Source organism: Cydia fagiglandana, chromosome 27 (assembly GCF_963556715.1).
Source record: "Cydia fagiglandana chromosome 27, ilCydFagi1.1, whole genome shotgun sequence".
NCBI classification, from domain to species: Eukaryota; Metazoa; Arthropoda; class Insecta; order Lepidoptera; family Tortricidae; genus Cydia; species Cydia fagiglandana.
Window position 1 is genome coordinate 7084331 of NC_085958.1, and position 10506 is coordinate 7094836.

Here is a 10506-nt window from a genome sequence, read left to right on the forward strand (position 1 = left end):
TCCAACTACTCCAAGGGACGCATTTATGCGTTAGAGCGAGCAAGTGATATTGCTATCTCATTCTACCGCATGGCTTCGTCCCTAGCTATAACACACTATCGCCCCGCACCGCGACCTTGGTGCGCCGCACCCATTGATATCTCTTTCTCGTTCCCACTTATGGGTGCGGCGCACCGTGACTTTGGTTATTGCTTTCGTATGGAGTTCTCTGTAAAGAAAACCTCGGCTGAAATTCGCGACCGGCTCCTTTGCCTTCATTCCAAGTAAGAACTGAGTACTTATAAGTACATAATTATACATGTACAATAATGTACATATTACACATTATGTATAGGTAGAGTCGGGCCAAAATAAAAAAAAGTCTGCAGCGAATTTGATAGCCCACGCAGTGCAAGTGTCATTTATACGTCATAATTTCATAGAAGTTTGACGATTAAAATAACACTTTCAGTCTTTCACTGCGTGGGCTATCAAATCCGCTGCAGCCTATTCTTGGTCTGACTCTATTTAGAATAGAAACCTACTTACTGGCACACTGGCACTGGCAGTTGCCTAGTGTTAAACCTCTTATTTTGTAAGTCGGTAAAGAATCATAAAATTCATAAATTATAATGAGTACAGTACTTAATAAAGTCATGTTTTTTTTTTCTGTTCTCACTACACCCATCTTGACGCTTTTCTGTTTTGCCCTATGGTTGACTGGTAGAGAATGCCTATAGAAAGCGGCATTAAGTCCGCCTGTTGCACCTACTCTTTTTATGTGAAATAAAGTTAAAAATCAATAAATAAATAAGTTCTTGTCAAGCTACAACCATGATCCTAAATGGCAAAATGGATAAAACAATACTCGTTTTTAGGGTTCCGTACCCAAAGGGTAAAACGGGACCCTATTACTAAGACTTCGCTGTCCGTCCGTCCGTCCGTCCGTCCGTCTGTCACCAGGCTGTATCTCACGAACCGTGATAGCTAGATAGTTGAAATTTTCACAGATGATGTATTTCTGTTGCCGCTATAACAACAAATACTAAAAACAGAATAAAATAAAGATTTAAATGGGGCTCCCATACAACAAACGTGATTTTTGACCAAAGTTAAGCAACGTCGGGAGTGGTCAGTACTTGGATGGGTGACCGTTTTTTTTTTTGCTTATTTTGTTTTTTTTTTGCATTATGGTACGGAACCCTTCGTGCGCGAGTCCGACTCGCACTTGCCCGGTTTTTTATTTTAATTCTACGGCTATAAATTACATGCAAAGCAAGGGTTCCATTTCGTATTCTGAACCGCAGATCACTGTCGCGCCCACGTCGCCCCGCTACGGCGTTCGCCTGAAAATCACTAAAACGTTAAACATTTGCATCACGAAAGCTAAAGGGCAGATAAAAGTAACGATTACGATTTTCCTCATTTAAATTCCCAAACATAAATAACCCTTAATGTACTCATGTATTCCGTAATGTCAAAAGGAACCCTAATTTATACTGAGGAGTTCGTCGACCTTCTCTCTGCGGCCCACGGCTAACTTCAATGCGGCAAAATTAAAAAAAAGTCGCCGTCAGCTGAGCGATCGCGGCTCTATTCACTCGGGACAGAACTGTCATGGCATCGCGATCGATGGCTAACCCGTGCCTAGGAAATGTCGGGGAAATTGCAAATATGCGACGCTAAATGTCACGCAACGTTATAAACGCTATGCGACATAGTTAGTGGGAGCACTGCGCTGGTTTTAGTGGTGTTGTTTAGCTTTTTCAGTGGTTTTTCAGTGTTTTTTCAGGGATTCTAATTTTATTCTCGTCTAACGAGAACCTAGTTGCACTTTTTCTGGGTGAGTTTTCAACTTATTTATACATTTAGCAACCTCAATACTGTTTTTACTTGTAGTATATGTATTAACAACTGTGTATGGGTAGTTACATTTTAATTAATATACTTCATATTCCTTCAAAATCGATTTGTGGGTGGGTTAGAAGATTTCATAGCTATCCCGCTCGACTATAATCCGACCGCGGCGAAGATGACGTAACGATGCGGCGTTTCGTACAATAGGCCGCAATTTAAATCAGCCGGTTAACTGTTGCCGTCCCACTTTTCTTTTCCGATAATTTTAGTTTTTAATTACGACAAATTATTATATTTCTAAATACTTAAATATAATTGATACCAATCATCGATATTATCATATTACGCGCGCTATTTAATTCTTTATTTAAGTTATAACATTGTAAACCGTCCGTTTTTGATAAATCAATAATTAGTTTCTTACGACTTACGATAAGTTAAAAAAAAGTTGAATGTTTTTTTTTAACAAATCGAAGATATAGACAACATAGATAAAGGTGCTTCATTGTAGGTACAGTCGCCATCAGATACATCGGAGCGGCCAAGGTGTTCACAATATCTGAACACGCACTCTAACGCCTTGACAATAGAGGTGTGTTCAGATATTTGTGAGCGCCTTGGCCGCTCCGATATATCTGATGGCGACTATACTAGGACTTTTAGATACTTAATGAAAAGGTCAAAAGAAGGTTTCCCAGAAGGTATAGTGGATTTTCCTTTGTAAATGCCAGAGGAATAATCTGATAAAGGTCACATAAGTTATTCTCGTATCCTGATTATATTACCAATGAATAAAAATGTTAATCTCTGAAACTTTTTCTTGAAATGATTAATTTAATTGCCAAAAAGATTCTAATTGGAATGGTACTTGCATAACTTGTACTTGCATATTAGTGGGTGCAAGATGTATTTAAAAAACCGGCCAAGCGAGTCGGACTCGCGCACGACGGGTTCCGTACAATTACGCAAAAAACGGCAAAAAAATCACTTGTTGTATGGGAGCCCTACTTAAATATCTATTTTATTTTGGTTTTAGTACTTGTTGTTATAGCGGCAATAGAAATACATCATCTATGAAAATTTCAACTGTCTAGCTATCACGGATCATGAGTTACAGAGAGACGGACGGACAGACGGACAGCGGAGTCTTAGTAATAGGGTCCCGTTTCTACCCTTTGGGTAGGGAACCCTAGAAAGTAAGTTACACAGACGTCAGGCGTGGCTCACTCCGCGATTTCGTCGCTTTGCTACAGGTAGCTAAAAGTACATCCGTTCCACCCCAATTTTGGGGTTTGCCATAAGCCGCGCGTGGCGCTGTCGCCACCTATCGGCCATATCTGTGCTGATCGTGACAGACGCGTTTTGTTAGAGAGTGAGTCTTCTGTACCTAACTATTATTTATTCTGTGCAGACGTTAGCAAATATGTCCGATTGACATTGCTAATATGGCAGTTGTGGTAGCTGCTTGTATCTCTAAAGGAAAATTTGGCTTGTTTTGATTTAATATAATAAACAAACATAATTATCATTATGTCAATAATTGATTTATTATCATAATATTGATAAAAAGGGCATAATGTTAGGTGATAAGAAACTTATATTATAATTTCAAAAGAGCTTAACTTTGTGATTAGTAATATGTATAATATGTTAGATAAGTCATTTAGGAAGTTAGTCAACCGTGTCAAATGTTACGTTATCTGATACCAAGTGTGCTAATTGTGGTAGAGATAACTAGGGTCGCCATACGTCCCGTATATACGGGACTGTCACCGTATTTAAGTATCACGTCCCGTATTTTTACTGGTCCCGTATTTGGTCGACCGGTCTGGCCTAGTGAGTAGTGATCCTGCCTATAATGTTTATTTATTTATTAATAGGGCTCTCCAAACAATAGCAACCAGATACACCCCCCCCCCCCTCGGTGTCCCACGCGAAAGTTTCTGAGGCTCAATATGGACCTCAGGTAAAAAAGTTGTCCACTGTCCCTTATCAGTTCCGACTAATTATGGCAACCCTAGAGATAACACATATATTCATGCGTGTTTTAGTGCATTTAATAACCGGAGTAGCCTTTAAGAGCTTACCGCCGCTCTCTCTGCCATAAACCTTCCACAATTGTGCATACTTTTCTATGGACTGACGTTTATCTGACATGTTAGTTGCGACCAATCGCGCGCGTGATGCAAACTAATCAACCATCGCGTTGTGTCGTTAGACTGCACGATTGGCTCGAATTGGTGTGTGACACCGCTGTATTGGCACCATTCATAGTACCCGTAAGGCCTGACTTACCCCGGCTACTCACGTAACGATAAATCGTTGCGATAAAACTGTGCAGTCCGACTGTACAGATAAATCGAACCGTGTGTATGACAAATCGTTACGATAATCGACATACACACGGTTCGATTTATCTGCACAGTCGGACTGCACAGTTTTATCGCAACGATTTATCGTTACGTGAGTAGCCGGGGTTAGTAATTACAAGCTTTTATTTGGTTTCATCTGACCGTTGTCTGTCTGTGTGTAATCAAATCTTGCAAGTTAAATTTGAGCCACTTCCCGGTTTCCGATTGAGCTGAAATTTTGCATACATACGTAAGTCGGGTGACAATGCAGTATTATGGTGTCATCGAGCTGATCTGATGATGGAGACCGGAGGTGGCCATAGGAACTATGTGATAAATCAACGAAACCTAATTGTGTTTGGGATTTTTAGAATTGATTCGATGAGCATTAGTTGCCTGTGGAAAGAAAAGTACAGTCGGCGATAAAAGCTTGTACCAAAAATGAAATTTTTGCCAATAACTTATTTACTTAAAAGTCAAATGATCGGGAAGCCTGCATCAAATTTTAATATTTGGAGTATTACTATATAGAGTTTTTCTCAGAATTGTAGATAAAATAATACTTTCCCTGCCACCGAAAAAGCTTTTTAAACTAATTAGGCAATTTAGGTAGTTAAATGAACGACACATTGCCAAATGACTCAGCTTAGTTCCACTGAAATAGTTTAGTTTACGTGTAGTTATGTAACGGTTTTTAGGGTTCCGTACCCAAAGGGTAAAACGGGACCCTATTACTAAGACTTCGCTGTCCGTCCGTCCGTCCGTCTGTCACCAGGCTGTATCTCACGAACCGTGATAGCTAGTGTTCTAGACAGTTGAAATTTTCACAGATGATGTATTTCTGTTGCCGCTATAACAACAAATACTAAAAACAGAATAAAATAAAGATTTAAATGGGGCTCCCATACAACCAAACGTGATTTTTGACCAGTTAAGCAACGTCGGGAGTGGTCAGTACTTGGATGGGTGACCGTTTTTTTTTCTTTTTTGCATTGCATTATGGTACGGAACCCTTCGTGCGCGAGTCCGACTCGCACTTGCCCGGTTTTTTAAAGCTACAAGGAGTTATACACCTGAGTATAAGGTTTTAATTTCAACTCGTTACGGACGCGTTCCAGAGATAAAGGGTGTTGACAGACAGACGGACGGACGGACAACAAAGTAATCCTATACGGGTTCCGTTTTTTCCTTTTGAGGTATTATAAACCCTGAAAATATTACGGACAATCAATTTCGCTTTTTCGTCACAGACCGACAGACAAACGTAAAATCAAACTCATAAAACCCTTTTATTTAGATATTTAAAAAATATTCTTCTAATAAAAACACTCAAATCTCTAAAGTCATTTGGCAGCGAAAGTTGAAATCTGCGAGAGATATGCAAAAGGTCTCATACTTAGCGTATTACATTTGGCGTGTGCCCAACAGTGGGACGCGTTTTTTTTCGTTCAATTATGTATACCTATTACGTACCTAAAAATGTTTATTACTACATCTAATACCTTTAAAGTATTTCGGGGATTTCGGAAACGGCTCTAACGATTTCGATGAAATTTCCTATATATATATCGGGGGCGAAAAATCGATCTAGCTAGGTCTTATCTCTGGGAAAACGCGCATTTTTGAGTTTTTATACATATGTTGTCTCCCAGATAATACTTCTTCAAACCAAGTCTCCCACCGCGAAGTGCGTCTGTCTGTCTGTACCTATGTTCGCGAGAAACTCAAAAATTACTGAACAGTTTTTCATGCGGTTTTCACCTTTCCCAGAGATACGACCTAGCTAGATCGACTTATCGCCCTCGAAAACCCCCATATAGCAAATTTTGTCGAAATCGTTAGAGCCGTTTCGATTTAGACGGCGAGCGAACTCGCATGCGATCTTAGCTACATTGCGGATTGTTGGTTACGTCCAATTCAACCAACAGTTCAAAACCCGCAATGTAATGCAACTCGCATGCGAGTTCTCGCATCGTCTAAATGAGCCCTTAAGGTATAATATCTTATCTTAGAGTCTGGCTACTGAAATATTACCCAAAGTTTTGGCGGGAAATTCAAAAAATCTTGGGCTGGTCACACTGTGTGTAGTAGGATTTATAGTTTTAATACTAGAAAATATTTTTGATTTTCTATGCACACGTAAGGTACCTAAGGAAATAAGTTAAATAGACGTTGACGTGCACTCAAAGTCAGCTCACATAATTTCTACCACTATTTAAAGTACAGTCAACGACAAACACATAAGTTTACGGTCCAATGTTTTGATTTTATTGATATTTTCCAGAACTTCTAGTTTATCCGTTTTTTACACACTTGTTCTGTTTATGAGATTCAGGTATTAATAAATTCAGGGAAATGTTAGAAATAGTACTTAAAGTAATCAAAATATTAATAGAGTACCAACCTAATAAATTGTTTACGACTTGTAAACATTGCAGTTTTTCGTTAATAATCGCTTCACGACGACTTCGCACATTATCGTAATTATTTACGAGCTTAGATAATAGTTTGCGGATCACTTGGTATAGTCATTATTATTTAAAATAAACGCCTTATAAACCGCAAACAATTTGAATGAATGACATAAATTGACAACAGACTTAACTTTTTTTTAAAGCATAGTCAATTGGTGATGCAACAAGGAAATATTTGTCAACAAAATTTGGCTAGCCAGACTCTATCTTATCTTAAAGTTATGCTATCTTTTGTTACAGGGAGAAAGAGCCGACCTGCGAAAGGGACTCCTTCAAGCAGGGGCCGCACCAGTCCAACGGCTCCGAATCCTCGTCATCATCAGCGGACACCGACTCCCAGGGGTCAGGGTCCGACGCGCGGCCCCAGCGAAATGTGCCCCAGCAGGTAAGCTTGGTGCTTAGAGCAGCGGTCGGCAACAAGCGGCCAGCGAACCTCTCACATGCGGCCCGCGAGCCTCCCTGGCTATTTGTGACGTTGGTTGGTGAGATGTGAAGGTACCTTATGGCGGCTGCCACTTACGTCACATAGCGCAGCAATAATATTGAAGCGGCGTTAATAATAGCGTAAGCGCCAACCGCCACAAGGAACCTTTACCGTAGGACGTCACATTTTGTATGTAAATATTGACAAACGACAATGTCGGGTCCATATTGGGTCGCATAATAATTGATTGCCCTAATGTGATGTTACTAAACTCATTTCGCATAATTGTTATTGTGCGGGAAATATTTACATTTCGGAAAAATTATAACACAAACCTAACCTAACCTACCCTATTCTACACAAGTACACAACCTATGCAAAATATTTTCAAAAAAACTTTCTGTTTCAGCTCGAGAAAATATATGCGAAAAGAAATTTATGCGTAACATTACATTATGACAATCAATTATTATGCAATGAGATAGGATGCCCGACAATGTCTGATAAAGTCATAAATATTAACAAAGTGCGGCCCGCGTCAACTTCGGTAACTACTATTTGGCCCTTGGCTGCTAAAAGGTTGCCGACTGCTCCATTTATTTATTTAAAATTTATTGCACGATAGCAAAATGTACAAATGGCGGACTTAATGCCTTGAGGCATTCTCTACCAGTCAACCATTGGGTCAAACTGAAAACTTGTACTTAAGGATTGTAGACAACGAGAAGAATTATGAATCACAAATCAGGTTATTCTAAACAATATTCTAATTACAGACTAACACATGTAAAGATAATAGCAATATAAATAAACCTACATATACCGGGTGTGGCCTGTAATATGAGCAAAAAATGGCCGATCTCCTACAAGGTGGACGGATCTCATAAAGTCCACGACGAAATGTTCCCTGACTGAGGCTGCTCGGAGTGCCACAAACAGAGAGAGATGGAGGAGTATCGCAACAGCCACAATAAACATAGAAAAGGACAACTCATAACCACGACCACTCTGACAAGAGTGTAAGACTAAGGAGGAGTAGGCTGTACTCCTCATACTGACCAACATTTGTACAGCAACTTTTAAAAACAACTTGTGGTTTGATTTTTAATACACTTTAAAGTTTATTCTAAGACGCAATGTATTGCGAATTTTGTTATGTTTGAGGCATGACAACTATGACAAGCAACGTCAATCACAAATGATATGGCATGGCGATGGCGTCCATTGAAGATAATATTTATTTTGTATGAAAGATAGGAAGTCTAAATACTTCATAATTTTTAAAAGTTGTTGAACAAAAGCGTCACCCTTTGAGGAGCACAATTTATGTTTTAAATATTTGCTCGTGTTATAGGCCACACCCGGTATATAAACATGCATACATACATATATAAATAAATATGTTATATTATGTTATTTTTGTTGCAGCGCGAAGAGAGGCGATTTGAAGCCGCCCTCGCCCCTCGGGTCAATCAAGCCAATCCACTATTAAGGTTTGTATTTTATCAAGATATGTTTGCGAAATAAATCTATAAATAGACAGATTATATCATACATTTTTTTTCGTAAACCTTACTTCTTGCAAAGTGTTACTTGTCACTTTTTGACATCTATCAATAAGGATACGTACGTCCCATAGCAGCAACATCACCATCAAAAAGGCGTTTTACACTGGTACAATAAAATGTTGTTTTTTTTAAATTAATATAATCTCTGAAACTAGGCGAATTTCAAAAAAGTTTACAGGACATTTTTGTCTCTAAATATGATCAGGAATACGCTGTTAAAATTATTCGGTTTCCTCATGTTGAGATGAGATATTTGTTCCTGAGTCATGGTTATTTTCGATGTATTTAAGTATTTATATATTATATTATATATATCGTTGTCTGAGTACCCACAACACAAGCCTTCTTGAGCTTACCGTGGGGCTTAGTCAATTTGTGTAAAAGATGTCCTATAATGTTTATTTATTATTTATTTATGTTACACCGTGTATATTTACTTATTTCCAGGTCCCGAACTTTACCGAACTTCGGCGGTAAACGCGAGCGCTCTGTGTCCCGCTGCGATACATCGCGCCGCGCCCACCACATCACCATGGCGAGCGAGGACCTGCTCCAGCCGGGACACGTGGTCAAGGAGAGATGGAAGGTATGTGTCCCGCTCACACTGAGGGGGCGAGCGCTCTGTGTCCCGCTGCGATACATCGCGCCGCGCCCACCACATCACCATGGCGAGCGAGGACCTGCTCCAGCCGGGACACGTGGTCAAGGAGAGATGGAAGGTATGTGTCCCGCTCACACTGAGGGGGCGAGCGCTCTGTGTCCCGCTGCGATACATCGCGCCGCGCCCACCACATCACCATGGCGAGCGAGGACCTGCTGCAGCCGGGACACGTGGTCAAGGAGAGATGGAAGGTATGTGTCCCGCTCACACTGAGGGGGCGAGCGCTCTGTGTCCCGCTGCGATACATCGCGCCGCGCCCACCACATCACCATGGCGAGCGAGGACCTGCTGCAGCCGGGACACGTGGTCAAGGAGAGATGGAAGGTATGTGTCCCGCTCACACTGAGGGGGCGAGCGCTCTGTGTCCCGCTGCGATACATCGTGCCGCGCCCACCACATCACCATGGCGAGCGAGGACCTGCTGCAGCCGGGACACGTGGTCAAGGAGAGATGGAAGGTATGTGTCCCGCTCACACTGAGGGGGCGAGCGCTCTGTGTCCCGCTGCGATACATCGCGCCGCGCCCACCACATCACCATGGCGAGCGAGGACCTGCTCCAGCCGGGACACGTGGTCAAGGAGAGATGGAAGGTATGTGTCCCGCTCACACTGAGGGAGCGAGCGCTCTGTGTCCCGCTGCGATACATCGCGCCGCGCCCATCACATCACCATGGCGAGCGAGGACCTGCTCCAGCCAGGACATGTGGTCAAGGAGAGATGGAAGGTATGTGTCCCGCTCACACTGAGGGGGCGAGCGCTCTGTGTCCCGCTGCGATACATCGCGCCGCGCCCACCACATCACCATGGCGAGCGAGGACCTGCTCCAGCCGGGACACGTGGTCAAGGAGAGATGGAAGGTATGCGTGTCCCGCTCACACTGAGGGGGCGAGCGCTTTGTGTCCCGCTGCGATACATCGCGCCGCGCCCACCACATCACCATGGCGAGCGAGGACCTGCTCCAGCCAGGACATGTGGTCAAGGAGAGATGGAAGGTATGTGTCCCGCTCACACTGAGGCTGTGTCCCTCCTCGCGCCACCACATCACCATGGCGAACGAGGACCTGCTCCAGCCGGGACACGTGGTCAAGGAGAGATGGAAGGTATGCGTGTCCCGCTCACACTGAGGGGGCGAGCGCTCTGTGTCCCGCTGCGATACATCGCGCCGCGCCCACCACATCACCATGGCGAGCGAG

General features: G+C 42.3%; 1 long non-coding RNA gene across 1 annotated transcript in view; it reads left to right on the forward strand.

Moving 5' to 3' along the window:
* The window catches only part of LOC134677944 (uncharacterized), a 48178-nt gene extending 41140 nt beyond the window's left edge, over window positions 1-7038 (forward strand). The window contains exon 3 of the long non-coding RNA XR_010100133.1: window positions 6902-7038. This is a non-coding gene — a long non-coding RNA (uncharacterized LOC134677944). The remainder of the gene's footprint in view (window positions 1-6901) is intronic.
* The last annotated feature ends 3468 nt before the right edge of the window (window positions 7039-10506 follow it).